Consider the following 17,458-nt stretch of genomic DNA (forward strand, 5'->3'; position numbering starts at 1 on the left):
ATAGGGAAAATTGTGACAAATAATGTTTGATGATGGCACAGTTATTGACCGGACAAGAAACATAAATGTTAGCTTTTTAATCTAAGTTTGACTTTAACTTTGAAACTAGACATTTTGGACTTTCGTCTGACACGTCATTTTAATATAGGGAACGTTTATCCCATGTAATTTTAAAATGTCTTCATCGACGGAATAGGTTTGGAACTGACAAGAAACACACCATGTAAACCGTTAACCTCTAAATGTGACATCGATCGTGGAGCTAGTGGTCTGGTTGTTATGCACGACACGTTTTCTCGTTATCGGGGAATATTTCTGTTAATTAATTTCGAAATTTCTTGATTAATGACAGAGTTACGAACCGGATATGAAACAGACCCTTTTAACTGTTCACTTGATTTCTAAGTGTAAACCTAATCTTGGAGCTAGGGGTCTGGGTCTTGCGCGTAATCATTTTGTGGGGTCGAATCTACGTGAGTTTTTTTTTCATGTTTTGTGTTTGTGTGTGTGCGTGTGTGTCTGTGTGTGTGTGTGTTTCATTTTCATTCCCATATTTTTGTTTCTTTCTTTGATGGTTTGTATTTGTATGTATGCCTTTATATAAAACAACCACTGGCACCAGATCAGAAAGGAAATGCCTCCGTACGTGTTATACCCTACCCCTAGGTATTCTATAAGAACCATGGTCGTGACGGGAAAATATACTAACTCGTTTCAATCGCGCATTTCATGCCTAAAACACGCAGTGCGGTAAATGTGTACTATGGATATCAAACAAGTGGTAATTTATCTTCCACTGTGTACCGGTCACATTTTTTCAATACATCTTATATTAGAACAACAACGCGTAATTTATAATAATTTCAACGTTACACTAAACAACTTGCTTGAACTTCCCTGGTGAAGTTCCGTTCTAGATTACAAAACCCTTCTGATTGGCTGTTGTGAAAATGTATGTCAATCGTCATTTTACTACACGTGTTCGCTAAAATGTGAAAATGCAGCAAAATGTGCAAAATGAATAAAATACACAGAACAGATGCAGACCAATGTACGATTTCAAATTAAAGATCATATACAAGATGAATTTCATTCATCATTTCGAGTTTTAGTGTAAAAATTGTGTTTTTTTTTCAAAATCTATTTTTGTTTGTTTACGTTTCGCCAACCGTGACCTCTAGACCGGATGTTCATTAGGGAAGTTCAAGCAAGTTTTTTCTGTAACGTTGACGAAAGCATAAAACATGTTGATAGTCTCAGCAATATGGAATAATGAGACAATATGACTGGTGCACGATGGAAGATAAATTATCGCTTGTTCAATATACTAGGTACCCATTCACCGAACTGCGCGTGTAAGTTGAGAAATGTACGATTGAAACGGGTTAGTGCACTTTCCCGTTCACGACCATGGTTCTTATAGAATACATAGGGGTAGGGTATAACACGTACGGAGGCATTTCCTTTCTGATCAGGTGCCAGTGAAAACAACAGTATGTTTATTATTTGCATGCATTTAGTCAATATCATCTTTGATATAATGGTAAACTTTTCTGATCTGTCATATCGGCTTATGATACTTCTATCTTGTGTTGTCACATAGGAATCTAAATGTTTACGAGAAAAAAATAATGTCGATGGTAAATCTCGAACCCACACGGTAAAACATCTGTTTAACATGGACTGTATGCTTTACCACTGAGCTAATTTGCAATTGATACAAAATATTTAGATTGTAACATGATTAATGACAGAGTTACGAATCGGATATGAAACAGACCCTTTTAACCTTTCACTTGACTTCTAAGTGTAAACTTGGTCTTGGAGCTAGGGGTCTGGGTCTTGCGCGTAACATATTGCCTTCTTATGGTAAACATTTATGCCAAGTTGTTTCAAAATTCCCTCATGGATAACAGAGTATCGGACACGTAAAGATCTATTATAATATGACTTCTAAATATGACACTGACCTTGGAGCAAGGGATCTGGGTCTTGCGCGTGACACATTGTCTGATTAAACTTACCATTTATGCCAAGATATTTCAAAATCCCTCCATGGATAGCAGAAATAAGGATCGGACACAAAAATAACCCTGTTAGCACCTTGACCTTGGAGCTAGGGTTCTCATTTTGATAAACATTTATGCTAAGTACTTTTAAAACCTCTTGATGAATGGCAAAGTTACGATCCGGACACAAAACAGACTGTTTGACTTCTAAGTGTGACCTTGACCTTGTAGAAAGGGGTCTGAGTGTTACACATGAAACGTCGTCTCATTAAGGTTAATATATTTATGCCAAACTATTTCAAAATTCCTTCATGGATGACAGAATTACAGCCCCGGCAAGAATTTACAAAGTTACGATCGGCATTAAAATCAAAGAACATACTGTAGTGTAAATAAACAGTTATTTGCTGAAACATCTTTAAATGATGGAAGGATGTTATCATTAAATAAAATCCTAAAATTATCTAATGTTTTTTTTTTTTTTTTTTTTTTTCTTGAAATAGATATTGATATATACTTAATCACTTAATAACAACATAATATATTAGGCCCTAACAAAATCTGAAAAATAGATCCCTCAGAAGCAACGAGGACAAAACAAATAGTAAATATTGCAGACTCGATTTGACTAATAGTTGGTTTACTTTGTACGCTAGTCAGCAGTGTACATGTATTTAGATAATTTATAACCATACTTTGCACGGAATGAATATGCAACCATGCTTTGCACGAAATGTCATGGATCAGAGGGATAGACTGGCTATATTCATCACTAAAACCCGGCAAACTGTATAAAACCAAAAGTGGTAGGATATTCATGGCATGGGTATAACATATATAGTTTGAAGTTCTAATAACTTTTTTTGATATTTCTATACGTGTTATATTACATCATCTTCACGAAACAAAGAAGATTTTGTGGTAAGACCGAACAAAGAGTGTCAGAGCAACAAATGAAAATTTATCCTTGATTACATATCATTGACTTCACTTAAACTAGTTTAATTTATATTGTTTTTAACAACAAACTTTATTTACATATCTTAAGAGCTCAATGTGAGACCAACTTAAACGTTGACCTTGTAAATGTAACTTCCTGTTCCGGTAGTAGACTGTGTGTAGACGGGTTTCATTTATTTGAAAAGTATTATGGGCTTTAAAGCAAACTAAACCATAATATAATGACTAGTTAAGACGTGTTAGAAAAGAAACAGGTCGAATTTGCCACACGTTGTTTTGGCTAAAATAAAACTATTCATATTTCATGTTAACTCCGGTATACTCCGGACTGGTTGTGATACATCTTCATCACAGTCTACTATCCCCATTTCATTTATATCCAGCTATTGTCACTGCATGTCCTTGAAATGAATTTATGCATTTCCAAGACACAATTTGAATTTGTCCACACATACTGTACCAAACATACATTTTCATCCAATTATGGCGAATTCTATCATTATTCCACTTTCTATTGATATACATAGACGATTCGTGCAAAAAAAAAAAAACAACAATGAAATATGTTCTTTATACATTTGGGTTACTTGTGCACGTATGAAATCGGATATGTCTCACCTGTGCAATTGTGTGGTAAATCCGTCCCGTGATAATAATGGCTGGCTGCATTTACCTTTAGTAGAAACGAAAATAAAAGTTGCTCCAAGTATCTTAAGTTCGGTTTTATAATCAGTACCACATTTTTTCTTTAAAAAATACCGACAAATGTAATAAACATGAAAGGCACTCGAGCAATTCAGCCTCTAAATCTTTGTCTCGCTAAATCTCATGAGAACTATATAAGATATCTGTGATGACGCATTCTCTAAATCTTTGTCTCTCTAAATCTCATGAGAACTATATAAGATATCTGTGATGACGCATTCTCTAAATCTTTGTCTCGCTAAATCTCATGAGAACTATATAAGATATCTGTGATGACGCATTGATAACTTACACAAAAACGGCTAGTTATTTATAGTTTAGTGTTTCTTTGATCGCTATGATAGTTCTTATACAAAATTATGTTTTTAAAATTCTGTTTGTGATATGACTGTAGAGAAGGATGGTTCAGTGCCAACTGTTGCGATGAGACCAAAGAGTGAGAAAACAGCGCATGACAAAACGGTGCCGAGTGCATTGATGAAATTGGTGGATCCATCGTTTTATGCCGGACTATTTGCTAGACGCTGTATAATTCCTGGGCTCAAGAATATAATCCGTGAACTGTAACGTTGCCTAAGATGGCCTGTACATGTGTTTCAACATTTATTGGAAACCAATCAAGAATATATCCGATGCGCTAAACAGTTTAATGTGTTCTTTTCTTTTTGCATTTATTGTTTTTTCTCAAAGAAAAAATTTGCCATCATGAAATCGTCTAACAGCGCAAAACTTGTGCATGTTTTATAATTAACATCAGTACAGTGTTAAGGCTACGATGTACTGATTCAATTAGGTTTTACGGACTGTCTTTACATTTTGTGGTTTTTAAGTTAAGCTAGCGGACAGTTTAATCAGTCAGTTGATAAAGGGTTTCAACACATTTCGCCAAGACTGAATATATCGTGAGGTGAATTTAAATAAATGTGTGCCAATATCTTGCGAGAACATGTAAACATAGGAGGTCTACGGTAAATTTAGACTCGATTCTTGCCTCTTGCACTTAGGGGTTTTCATCATAAAATTTTATCCTCTTCAATATCTGTTACGCTCTTAAGTCGCAAGAACTTATTGACTTTCAAATGAATTAATCAGTTGCTTTTACTCCGACGATGCACTCCCTACTGCGAAACTTAATTTTATTAGAAGGTCAATAAATGATCTATTACCATACTAACAGCTAAACCCCCAATAAAAGTTCAGGTCAACCTAATTAGAAAATATAATTTCATGAAACCGTCGACTCTTGAACACATGCATATTGCCCTTGTACGTATGAATATTTCCCTTGTTCAGACGGATATTACCCTTGTTGGATATGTGCGGATACAATAAGGAGTTACCAAATCCTTGGAAAGTGTTAAGTTACAACACAAGTCAAAGCTCAGTGACATAGTTATATTTTCATGTATTTATATTATTCCAATAAATTACACAATTTTGATTTATATTATTTATCAAAATATGTGTTACACTGTGAACCTACACTAGTTAATGACATAAAACAAAATGAAATAAAATACTCAAGTATGGACATACACTTCATGAACAATGATAAAAGGTTACTTATTAGCTTTGTACCGCGGGAATATGCACGGGTTCTTCAGTACTTTAGGAGCGCAATATTCTTCCGCCGAAGAACGAGTGCATATTTCCCATTGCAAAGATAATAACCTTTTAACTACATACGCATCTACACCTATAAATGTAATGTGAATATCATGAATTTGTTCAATTGACAATCTTAACTAAATAGAACAAAATAGTGCAACAACATAGACTGAATTACGCCACGCACCCGATAAGAAATTCAGGCGTCAGTGTATGGAAAAAATATTGACGTTTCTTGTACCAGTGTAACTTAACGGGGAACAGAAGCGAATATGTAATAATATTTATTATGAACTGATTTTGCACAGCTATGATGAGATAAAATCAATTTGTACACTATCAACAAACCGAAAGAATTCAATTTATTATAATCAGTTTATTTCTTTTTGGTCAGTCTGGTCAATACTATGTAAGCTCAGGATTGGGTAGCTGGGCATACCTAATGTCTTCATTACTTATAGTATCAGGATTATGATACTGGAGGATATGTTATACCTTTGCATAAAAAGGCAGTATAAATAATACAATTTATCAACACATTAAATTAGTGTATTCTAAGCAAGCAGGGAACCGTCATACTGTGAAATCATTAATATTCGTGGGTAAATAATTTTCGTGGATTTCGCGATTGAGTCAATCCCCGAAAATTAATCCCAACGAACAAGTAAGTTCACATTAAGTATTTCATTCCATTAGGCTAAGAAGCTCATGAGGAAAAGCATTGCATGGTAGTAATATGACGAACAGTGATATTAACAAATAATATTTGAAACTTAATGACAAATGTTCTAAATAGCCGGAGAAGATTACATGTAATTTTGCTAAATATACAATTCTAATAGCAGAAGAGGTATCTACATAGACACATAATTATATGTAACCATACTACAAGAAACACTCTGCCATGTTCATAAACAATGTCGTACCAAGAGAAATATATACATATACATAATTATACATGTATACATCAAAACCAAGATCACCGTAAACCTTTCACGAAAGCAAAAAGAAAGGTCCAGATGATAATAACTTTACTGTATAAAATATTCCATTAAGTGTTAACCTTTTCCCAAAAAACAAATAAAGGTTAACATTTTGGAAATATTACATTGATTGAAACATTGACATTTTAAAAATTGTGTTATATTTAATGTACTGGCTTAACTACACTGATAAACTACAAATCGAAGTAATGATAAAATTAAATGATGATTTTAATACCTTTTATTCTTATCTAAACAAATAGTCATTTCTTATAACAAAAGCATTGTGTATAAAAGATCCTAATTTTCCTAAGACTGATTTATTTTCGGTTTTTATAAGTTCAATAAACTTGATCATATTTGGTCATTTCCAGTATCTTGAACTTATAAATCGTTTCCTTAAATCAACATATAATAGACATTCAATTATAAAGTGATACTCATCTTCAAGCATATAACAAATATTACATTTCCTTTCATTTACTGGTAAACGAATTTGTCTTGCCCATCTACCATATTCAATATTCAATCTATGTGACGATACCCTTAATCCAGCTAATGACTGGCAGAATTTGTTTACAGTGAAATAATCTAAATATGGCTGAAATTGGAAAGATGTAATGTTTCTACAGAATAAAGCTCTACTCGAGTAGTTAATTCTATTGTTCCAGTTTTGAACAAACTGATCTGTTATCCTTTGTTTCACTACATGTAAGAATAGATCAACATTACCAATATTTTGTTGGAGCCAAGCATCATAAAACCTACTGTACATAACAAATTTCTTACTAAAGAGCACTAGTTTACCCGATTCGGGTTATGTTTATAATCATGTTTTAGCATATTATGAACTCGATATACATATTTATTTTCTTTTGCATGTAGAATTGTTATCCAATACTTAATAACATTAAAATGATGGATACATTTATAGTTTGTTCTACCGAGTTCACCATATATAAAATCATTTTGTGTCGTTTTCCTGACGCCTAACAATTTCTTACAAAACTGAAGATGTACTCGTTTGATGGATATATCATTTGCAAAACCACACACTTCACTACAATAATTTAAGATAAGTGTTACCAATTTATGAAGTAAATCTAGTTTGTGCTAAGGAGAAATATATGTAAACTTGTATAAATATTTATTTAATCTAAACATTGCTTTTTGTGCCTGGCTTTACAATGTATTCTGGGCTGTTTTAAGTGATCCCCGACACGTAAAAACAATTCCTAAATAGGAAAATTTATTTACTATTTCAACTGGCTCACCATCGTTAAAAAAGCAATATTTCTTGGTAATGTACCACCTTTTCTAAAAATCATAACTTTTGTCTTAGAGGTGTTAACTTTCATTCTCTAAGTCTTACAATAATCACTTAAAACATCGATATATTGCTGCAGTTCTTCAGATGAATTAGCAAATACAACAATATCATCTGCATATACAAATGTAATAGCAAGAAAACTTTTAACATATTAACATCAATCCCCTTAGTTCCACTTTGTATAAAAACGTATTCTATATAATTTACGAATAGTGAAAAAAAGAAATGCTTCCCTTGTCTTACACCGAGCATACATGTATATTCTTCGGTAAGTTGATTTAAATACTTTACTCTTGACTTTACAGATTCATACATAGATATAATAATGTCTAACATTTTACCACGTATACTTAATTTTATCATTTTATACCAAAGATTATCTCTTACAACGTAATCAAAAGCCTTTCTAAAATCCACAAATAGGGTAAAAAGTTGCTTCCCTTGATTTAAGACATGATTTATCAAACCCTTTAATACAAAAACATTGTCAGTAGTGCTCATATTTGGCTTAAAACCGGCGTTGACTTCTACATACACATTATACTTTTCCGCCCAACCTTTAAGCCTGTTATTTAATATACGTGTAAACAGTTTTCTTAAACAACTAAGCAAATAATGCCTCGATAATTATCGACATTATTTATACTGCCTTTTTATGTAAAGGTATAACATATCCTTCAGTCTATTTTTTTCTGGAAAATATTTCATTTCAAAAATCTTATTGAATAATACAAATAAAACCGGTACAAGTACATGTACATCTTTACCAAACACGAAAAACTCATTTAACATTAAATCAGCAGGACCTCCTGATCTGTTATTTTTAAGCTGCTTTATTGCTAAGTGTATTTCATTAATAGAAATCATTTCATTAAGCTCATCAAACATGACTTTAAACACATCATTATGATATGTATTATTAAAGAATAAAATATCTTCGTCAGGATTATAAAATCTATCGTTTGGATTGTTTACAACTTTAAAGTATTGTTCAAAAGTTGACATTTGTATATTCGACTGTTTAATACCTGCTGATTGTTTTAACATAGACCAATATAATTTTGCATTTTAAAATCTAGCATTCAAACGTTTTGTAGTATTTTCCTTATCATAATTGTACTGACATTTTCTGACACATGCCTTATATTCCTTCCTTGATGTAACCATATTTACTCTATTTACATTTGTTGGATTATCACAAAATTTATTCAGTAACTGAAAAAAAAAATATTTTCGTGACGATCGTCATTACACAAGGACTTATTGCTGTCAAAAGAAAAAGTATTACCTACATTTCTTACATTTTTTTTCTCAAATATTGGTGATGCAACATTACTTATTATAGTTTCAAACTACCCAAACAGTTGTCCATTTCAAAATGAGTCAACATGACGAAATATCATTTGATAAGACATCTAAACTTTGTGACACTTCATTTGCACTCAATCTGTCAATAAATTGCATTTTTAATTCATTTTTCCATACATACTTGGACTTAACGCAGTCTGACTCTATATCTTGTATCATATCATTGTGTACCGTTACCAGTCTATCATAAATAAAACAACATGATGCAAGGCAGTGATCTCATAAAATATTTGGATCATCAACTTCAAAATGATCAATCATATCAAACATTCCTGGTCTACATAATATGTAGTCAATCTCGCTACAGCCTCGATTATTTACAAATGTGTATTTGCCTAGGTTCGAGTCTTTACCTACTCTGCCATTCAAAATCCTCAGACCGGTATGCTTGCAAAAATCTAATAGGAGTAAAACAAGTAAAATTCCTAATAATATTATGTACAAAAATTGAAATCAACATCCGAAAAAATTGCCGTTTAGACCAAAACCACGAAATTTCATGCCAACGAAATTAAATGATTTTACAGTAGGCCTCATTCATGAACTATTGGCGCAAGAGTAATGCATCTTGTGTCATATGATTTTGTGTGTTTGTTTTTGGTTTAACACCGTTTTTCAACAGTATTTCAGTCATCTAACGGCAGGCAATTAACCTAACCAGTGTTCTTGTTGGATTATCACAAAATTTATTCAGTGAGTGAAGAAAAAAAAAATTTTCGTGACGATCGTCATTACACAAGGACTTATTGCTGTCAAAAGAAAAAGTATTATCTACATTTCTTACATTTTTTTTTCTCAAATATTATATATATTTTTCAAAAAAGTAACTGCCAACTTCCCCACATGAATCAGAGGTGGAGGACTAATGATTTCGGACATAATGTCGTTTATCAACTAGTCATAGAGAACATGTGTCATATGATGTAGGTGATGATGTGGAACAACTACTTTAAGAATGAATTAAATCATTTTAGATTAATTTTATGTTTCTTGAGTGTAAGAGGCACCTTTCATTATAAATGGATACAAGTGTGCCAGAATGTCACACTAGCAACTGTATTTTAAATTCTGGCAGTTTTGGTAGCTAGTAATTCTTGTCATTCTTTTGTTTTTCTCAGTCCACAAAAAGAAACTCCATACTAGGTCGAAATAGATACCTAACAATACTTAATTTCTAAGTAATATCCACGTTGTACCACAGAAAAGTAGTCATGTTTTCCTATGGTCAATTATGAAAAAAAACAGTTACAGTATAAGTTGTTTATACTGACAACAAACGGAAGTTAATCTTAAAAATGTCCACTCAAATATCCTTAATGCCAGGTAGTGATAGCTCAAAATATACCTAGTAAATAATACGATTTAACATGCTTGTTGTACTGCAGAAAAGTGGTCTTGATTTATCTCTACGGCCAGTAATAAGAAAGATACAATATAGGTTATTTACAGTAACAACAAAGGAAGTAATTCTGAAATAGGGACCTATTCTTGTGCATGACATTCCGTCTGGTGATGCTGAACAATTGTGCTTAGTAACATCAAAATCAATCCTTGCATGAAGAAGAAATGCTCCGGAAAAAAACATTCTTGTATCTGACATTTGACCTCTAAATGTGACCTTGACCTTAGACCTAAAGAACTAGTTCTGGTGCATAGCACCCCGACTTATCGTGGTGAACATTTGTGCCAAGTAACATCAAAATCCCTCCATGTATGAAAAACGAATGCTCCGGACAAATTTGTAATTCTTGTGTCTTTTGACCTATAAGACTTAGTGTGTCTTTGACCTTAGACCTAGGGACCTGGTTTATGTGCATGACATTCAGTCTTATAATTGTGAACAATTGTGCAAAGTAAAATCCCTCCATGCATGAAGATGAAATGCTCCGGATAAAGTCATCATTGAATTTGACCTTTGACCTCTAAATGAGACCTTGACCTTAGACCTAGGGACCAGCTTGTTATGCATGACACTCCGTCTCATGTTGGTGGACATTTTTGCCAAGTAACATCAAAATCGCTCCATATATAAAGAAGAAATGCTCCGGACAAAGTTCTCATTCCTGCATTCTTTGACCCATAAGTGTAATTTTGACCTTTACCCTAGGGACCTGTTTTATATGCATGACATTCCGTCACATAATTGTGAACAATTGTGCAAAGTAACATCAAAATCCCTCCATGCATGAAGAAATAATGCTCCTGACATAGTCGTTGAATTTGACGTTTGACCTCTAAGCGATATCTTGACATTAGACCTAGGGACCTGCCTCTTATGCATGACACTCCGTCTTATGTTGGTTAACATTTGTGCAAAGTAACATGAAAATCCCTCCATGTATAAAGAAGAAATACTCCAGAAAAAGTTGTCATTCTTGTATCCTTCAGACCTATAAGTGTGACTTTGACCTAAGATCTAGGGACCTGGTTTATATGCATCACATTCCGTCTTATAATTGTAAACAATTGTGCAAAGTTACATAAAAATCCCTTCATGCACGAAGACGAAATGCTCCGGACAAAGTCATTATTGATTTTGACCTTAGACCTAGGGACTTGCTTCTTATGCATGACACTACGTCTCATGTTGGTGAATATTTGTACCAAGAAACGTCAAAATCCCTCTATGCATGAGGAAGAAATGCTCCAGACAATGTTTGTGGACGGCGCCCGCTCACTAGGAGCGTTTCCATAATACGTTGCGTTATTAAAAGAGCGTATAAAAGGAATCGCTTAAATATGCATGGCAAAGTTACAGCCCTGGACAAGCTTTATAATGACCTTTGACCACAAAAGTGTGAACTTGACCTTTGAGATAGGGACCTGAGGTTTCCGTCCCGTAGAGATGAACATTTTACGCCAAAGAAAAAGTGCCAGGCTTGCACAAAATACCTCTGACTAAATATTCAGTGACGTAAAATAAAGGGCCATATTCCAATAGTGTCAGGGGCGAATTGGGTTGCTTGATATTAATTAAACTTAGCCAAGATATTATGCCAAATAACATTGTCGTCAAGTTTAGTGAAGATCGGATGGAAACTGACTTGGAGGGCGGACAAGGCTTAAGTCGCAGTTTTTTCTAGTTAAGTAAGGACCATAATCTGACAGTACCTGGGGTGCTTTTGGTGGTTATCGAACTTGGCCAAGATATTATGTCCACACACTTTGTCAACAATTTGGTGAAGATCAGATGAAAACTGTTCGACTCAGAAAGCGCATAAGGCTAAATTTGAAGTTTTTAGAACTTGGCCGAGAAATTATGCTCACAAACATTGTCAGTAAGTTTGTTAAAGATCGGATAAGAAGTGTTCAACTTAGAAATCGGACATGGTTTTGGAAGCCGCCCGCCCACCCTGCCACCAAGGGTGTTCACATAATACTCCCCGCTCTCTCAGATACGGGCGTATAAAAATAAAGAAGTTATTTAACAGTTATAGGTAAAATGCAGTTCAAAAATGTGCGTAGAAATATAATAAATCCGCTATTTTGTTTTAGTTGCAATGAAAACAAATTGGCTGCCATTTTGGCCAAGTATTTAAATGCTGCTAACTTTCTCAATTTCAAATTCGATTTTGAATATTCTTTCACTACTTTAAATTATTTAAGAAATCACGGCAGTTGAAATTAACACAAAACACATTGCCTTTCATTCTAACTTAAAAGGAGAGATAATTCATGAAATATTGGTGTAAGAGTTATGGCCCTTGCGTCATATGGTGTCAGTGATGATGCGGAACAGCTATCATGCATACTGTAGAGTAAAAATCTCGTCCGTGATTTCTTAAGGCTATCATTCTGATCAAGTGTCATTGAAATTTGGTCAAAATTGATGAAGACAGATAACGACGGGCGCAGGAAGATCACATATTGTGTTCTCAGGTGAGCAAATAACGTGTCATTATAACAAAGTTACGACCAAAACAGCATTAAACTATCATGTCTTCTGTTTACAACCAATCAATATTAACATAAAAACTTAAAACAGTTCATATATATTATAGAAATTACATAAGGCAAACATAAAATACATCTACAATAGTCTATCAAATATATATGCACGTCATTATCTTCCTACAGAAATAGACTTGAAATGTAATATTTGTAAGCTTATGTTTAGTACATAGTCCCCTTTTTTGCATTGCGATACCAACTTTTTTATGAAAATGTTATTTCTCTTGCAGCATCTGTTCGTTTAATATGTAGAAACTTTATAAAATTTTAATTAGAGATATAAAATTAGCATTCCATTCAGTAAGTAACTCCAACAATTTAACCATACAAGTATTCTCCACGTAGGAAAGTTTTCATCTATTGTTTAATCAAAGACTTTTTTCACAATCATATGAAACAAAAATAATTCCTAGTTTTAACATTTTTATCAAAATTATGAAAAGTCCGCTACGGACTCTACAAGGTCTTCGTTACTTGTGAAATTATGAATGCCGTCTGCCAGAAACAATTAATTTTCTACAGAGAATACATATAATATCCCTTTTTAGAGGACCCCAACTTGAAAATATTAGCTGTTATTGTATATGGCTACGGACTATGCAAAAAATAGTGATTTTGGAAACGACATAAAAACATTCCTCACAATATATTTGTTTCTTAGAACAAAATACATTTAATATTTAAACAATTCCATAAAAATGTATTTTCCTCGCCGTGGTATGTCAAACATAGCAAATTTCATTGTACATGTACATTGTGTATGCCATAAAACGGCCATTTCAAGACATTTTAAAACTAAATGTCCTAAAATAACAATTAAACATTGTTAGCAATTAGCATCAAAATGAAGCCAAATCAAGCTTTTTTTCTCAAAAAAAGGTTGACTTACGACAGCGCGCGTGACTACTTGAAACCCTTCCACATACGTACATACATTTGTACAAAACTTTAATTCAAAAGCGATTTGCGACAAGTGAAAATAAGACATTTCTTTACCAACTAATTTAAGTAAAATAATATGATTTATCTCTGGTAAAGAAAAGTAATGACTGAAAGCAGTTTTTTCTAACAGACTTCTGGGTACAATACGATTATACTCCTTCAAGTTTTTGTTTTCCAATGGCCGGAAACAAGATGTCATGCCAAGTATGTTATGGTGTGTGTAGGCAAACCACCGGAAGTTCTAGAAGCATTGCGGCAATTTGTAAATTCACGTATAATATGGCGATGTATACGTAGCCTTGATACAGGAAGTACGTCTATGGTTTTGAGGTGTTGGCGTCGATCTTTTAACTGAAGTATAGAGGAAAACTGGACCTGAAAAAGACATTGAAAATTACATAATTAACGTTTTTTACTACCATTTACTATCGTCTTGCTGCGTATATGTAACCATGTAAAGATCATAATCAGTTTCAAAATATAAGCTTGCATTGCTTCACAAAAGCATTAGACAAGTTTAAGCATAGCTCGCATAAGACATTCAAATCCACGGACATGTTTAAGAACGTTGAAATATAACATGCAACATCCGTATATGTGGACAATCTTTACGTCGACATAAATAGACAAAAGATATTCAAATCCACGGACATGTTTAAGGTATTAGGCCCCTAATAGCAATGTTTAAAAAATGGCATTTACTTGGTATATTCTTACAGCTGACCGTGCTTCGCACTTATATGCAACTTTTTTAAAAACTTTTACCGTGCCGTTTTTTTTATAAATTTTGTGTAATTTATGGCATTTCCTAAAGCTCAAGTAGAGACAAATTTCAAAGTGGTGGCCTTTATCCAAAACGTTTTCAGAGAATTTATTATTCCATTATTTTTTATGAAAGAAACATGAAACTATTGGTAAATAATCATAAAACTTAAAATACAAACTGTCAATATCATTTTTTCTAGGGTGCCTCTAGTAAAGGGATTTAATCAGACAGAATTCCAACTCCAATATTGAAAAATTATGGTCGAATCCTGTGGGTCTGTTTTGAATTTTGCTCACTTCATTCAAAAATAACCTTGGGGCAGAAGTAAAACCTACCTATATTTCTTCCGCAATATGTAATCTAAAGAATGAAGGCAAAATAGAGAACTTTTACCGCATGTAACTCAGTATTTTTAAAGATGTCTAACTCTAACCCTTCTGTTTTAGAGGTAAATTCACTTTTAACAGCATGAAATCGCATATCAAATGATTTTTTTTTTCCCATTTTTGTACAATAAATCAATAACAAGTCTTGAAAGAAGTAAAAACTTACTAGAAAAAAAGGAAAACAAGGGAAAAAAATTTGGTCCCAGTAGGGCTTGAACCTACACCCCCCTGAAAATTGCTGTCAAAGTAGGTTTATGGTAGGAATTGAATACTCTTCAAAAAGGAGGTACTCTATTATTGGCCTAATACCTTAAGAGCGTTGAAATATAATATACAATATGTGGGCAATATTACGTCGACATAAATCGACATACGAAACATAAATCTGCTGGCATATTTTTAAATTTCGAGCCAGATGAACGTTTGACATTCGACATTAAAACTTCACGGAATATCGAGCAATCCAGACATTTGACGTTCAACATTCAATTTTTACGTTATTCAATGGCTCGTAATGTATTTTGTTGTTGTTTAAAAAAAATGCGGCAGCCACATGTTTGATTATGAACATAAAATATACCAATTTATTGTTAAATCCTATTTCCTTTAATTGTTTTCTCCAATACTTGTCAAAGGTCTGAAATTTGATGCAATAACAGAATATTTTATTCATTCCATTCTTTTTTATTACCTCCCTTTATAGCTCTTACTGTCAAAATTCATGTGCAGAACTCAAAGTAGCATTTTCCTAACCATATATTTATGTATATCATCTATTTATACAGCTGTTGCATCTGATATCAATATGAAATTTTAAGCCTTATAGAACTTTAAATATTAGTCACTAAATCTACTGTTTAAAAGTCTCGTCAGTCTACAAAATTACTCAAAGAGGCACCATAAAATACTGTACAACATGTATTCTTTTGTTTTTCCATGATCATAATTATACATGATTTGCATGAAAAATATAAAATATGCAAAAGTTAATTTTCAAATTTACTGTGATATATATTAGGCCAAGACGATGAGTTTAATGCCTTAAAATTTTATTGAATTTATTGTAGTAATATGTACATTAATCAGTGACCTTGACCTTTGACCTATTGACCTTGAAATAAAAAGCAAGAGGTATCATCTTCTAACCACAGGCAATTATCCTTTGAAACTTGATGCCTATTGGTTATAGTGTTTAAAACTCAACTGAGACTGAGAATGACTTGTAAAATCCGGCTCAGTTATCAATGGGAAATCATTTTCAGTGTCAAGGTCACTGCGACCTTGACCTTTAATCTATTGATATTTAAAACGACTGGGGTCATTTACTGACCACAGGCAATCATTCTATGAAGTTTGAATTCTGTAGGCCAAAGTGTTTTTGTTTTTTTTCAGTTATCGATGTGAAACCGTTTTTAGTCTCAAGGTCACTGTGAAGTCTGACGTCTGTAGGCCAGTTTCTTACAGTTACAAATGCGAAACCATTTTCAGTTTCATGGTCACTGCGACCTTGACCTTTGACCTATTGGACCTTAAAACCAAAGGGATCTTTTACTGTCCACATGCAATCATCCTATCAAGTTTGACGCCTGTAGGCCAAAGAAGTTTACGTGAAACTGTTACCATTTTCAGTCTCTAGGTCATTGCGATTATGATAATTGGCCTATTAACCCTTTATACAACAGGGGTCATCTTCTGACAACTGGCAATCGTCCTATAAAATCTGTCGCATGTAGATTAAAATCTTTCTCAGTTTTTGATCAGGATACGTTTTCAGCTAAGTTGACTGCGACCTATACCTTTGACCTATTGACCCTATTGTCCCTTAAATCCACACGGGTCATCTACTGACCAGAGGCACACATCCTTTAAAGTTTGGCGCATGTAGATTAAATTTTTTTTCCAGTTATTAATTAGGATACGTTTTCAATCTCAAAATGTCTGCGACCTTGACCTTTGACCTATTGGCCGGTAAAACCACAGGGGTCATCTTCTGACCAAAGGCAATTATCCTATAAAGTTTGTCGCATGAAACGTTTTCAGTCTAAGGATGACCTTGACCTTTGACCTATCAACCCTTAAAACCACAGGGGTCATCTTTTGACCTAAGGCAATCATCCTATAAAGTTTGGTACAATTATCCATTAAAGGTTGAATTCTTTTTTCAGTTATTAGTCAGGATACGTTCTCAGTCTCAAGATGACTGTGACCTTGACCTTTGACCTACTGATCCTTCAAACTACAGGAGTCATCTTCTGACCACAGGCAATCATCCTGAAAAGTTTAGTGCATGTAGGTTAAAATCTTTTTCCGCTGTTAATCATGATACTTTTTTCAGTCTATGGGTCACTGTGACCTTGACCTTTGACCTATTGACCGGTAAAACAACAGGTGTCATCTTCTGAACTCAAGCATTTGTCCTTAGAAATTTGATGCCTTTTAGGTTAAAATCT

At 33.5% G+C, this 17,458-nt stretch overlaps 2 protein-coding genes across 2 annotated transcripts in view; one reads left to right on the forward strand and one right to left on the reverse strand.

Annotated features, from left to right (window-relative positions):
- Positions 1-17,458, forward strand: part of LOC123540073 (uncharacterized) — a 417,984-nt gene that overhangs the window by 107,358 nt on the left and 293,168 nt on the right. The gene's annotated exons all lie outside the window — the stretch shown is intronic.
- The window catches only part of LOC123540660 (uncharacterized), a 126,217-nt gene continuing 113,814 nt past the window's right edge, over positions 5,056-17,458 (reverse strand). Inside the window, exon 3 of the mRNA XM_053526099.1 lies at positions 5,056-14,231. The gene's annotated coding sequence lies outside the window, so the exon portion shown is untranslated. The remainder of the gene's footprint in view (positions 14,232-17,458) is intronic.

The sequence above is a fragment of the Mercenaria mercenaria genome, chromosome 16 (assembly GCF_021730395.1).
Source record: "Mercenaria mercenaria strain notata chromosome 16, MADL_Memer_1, whole genome shotgun sequence".
Classification (NCBI taxonomy): Eukaryota; Metazoa; Mollusca; class Bivalvia; order Venerida; family Veneridae; genus Mercenaria; species Mercenaria mercenaria.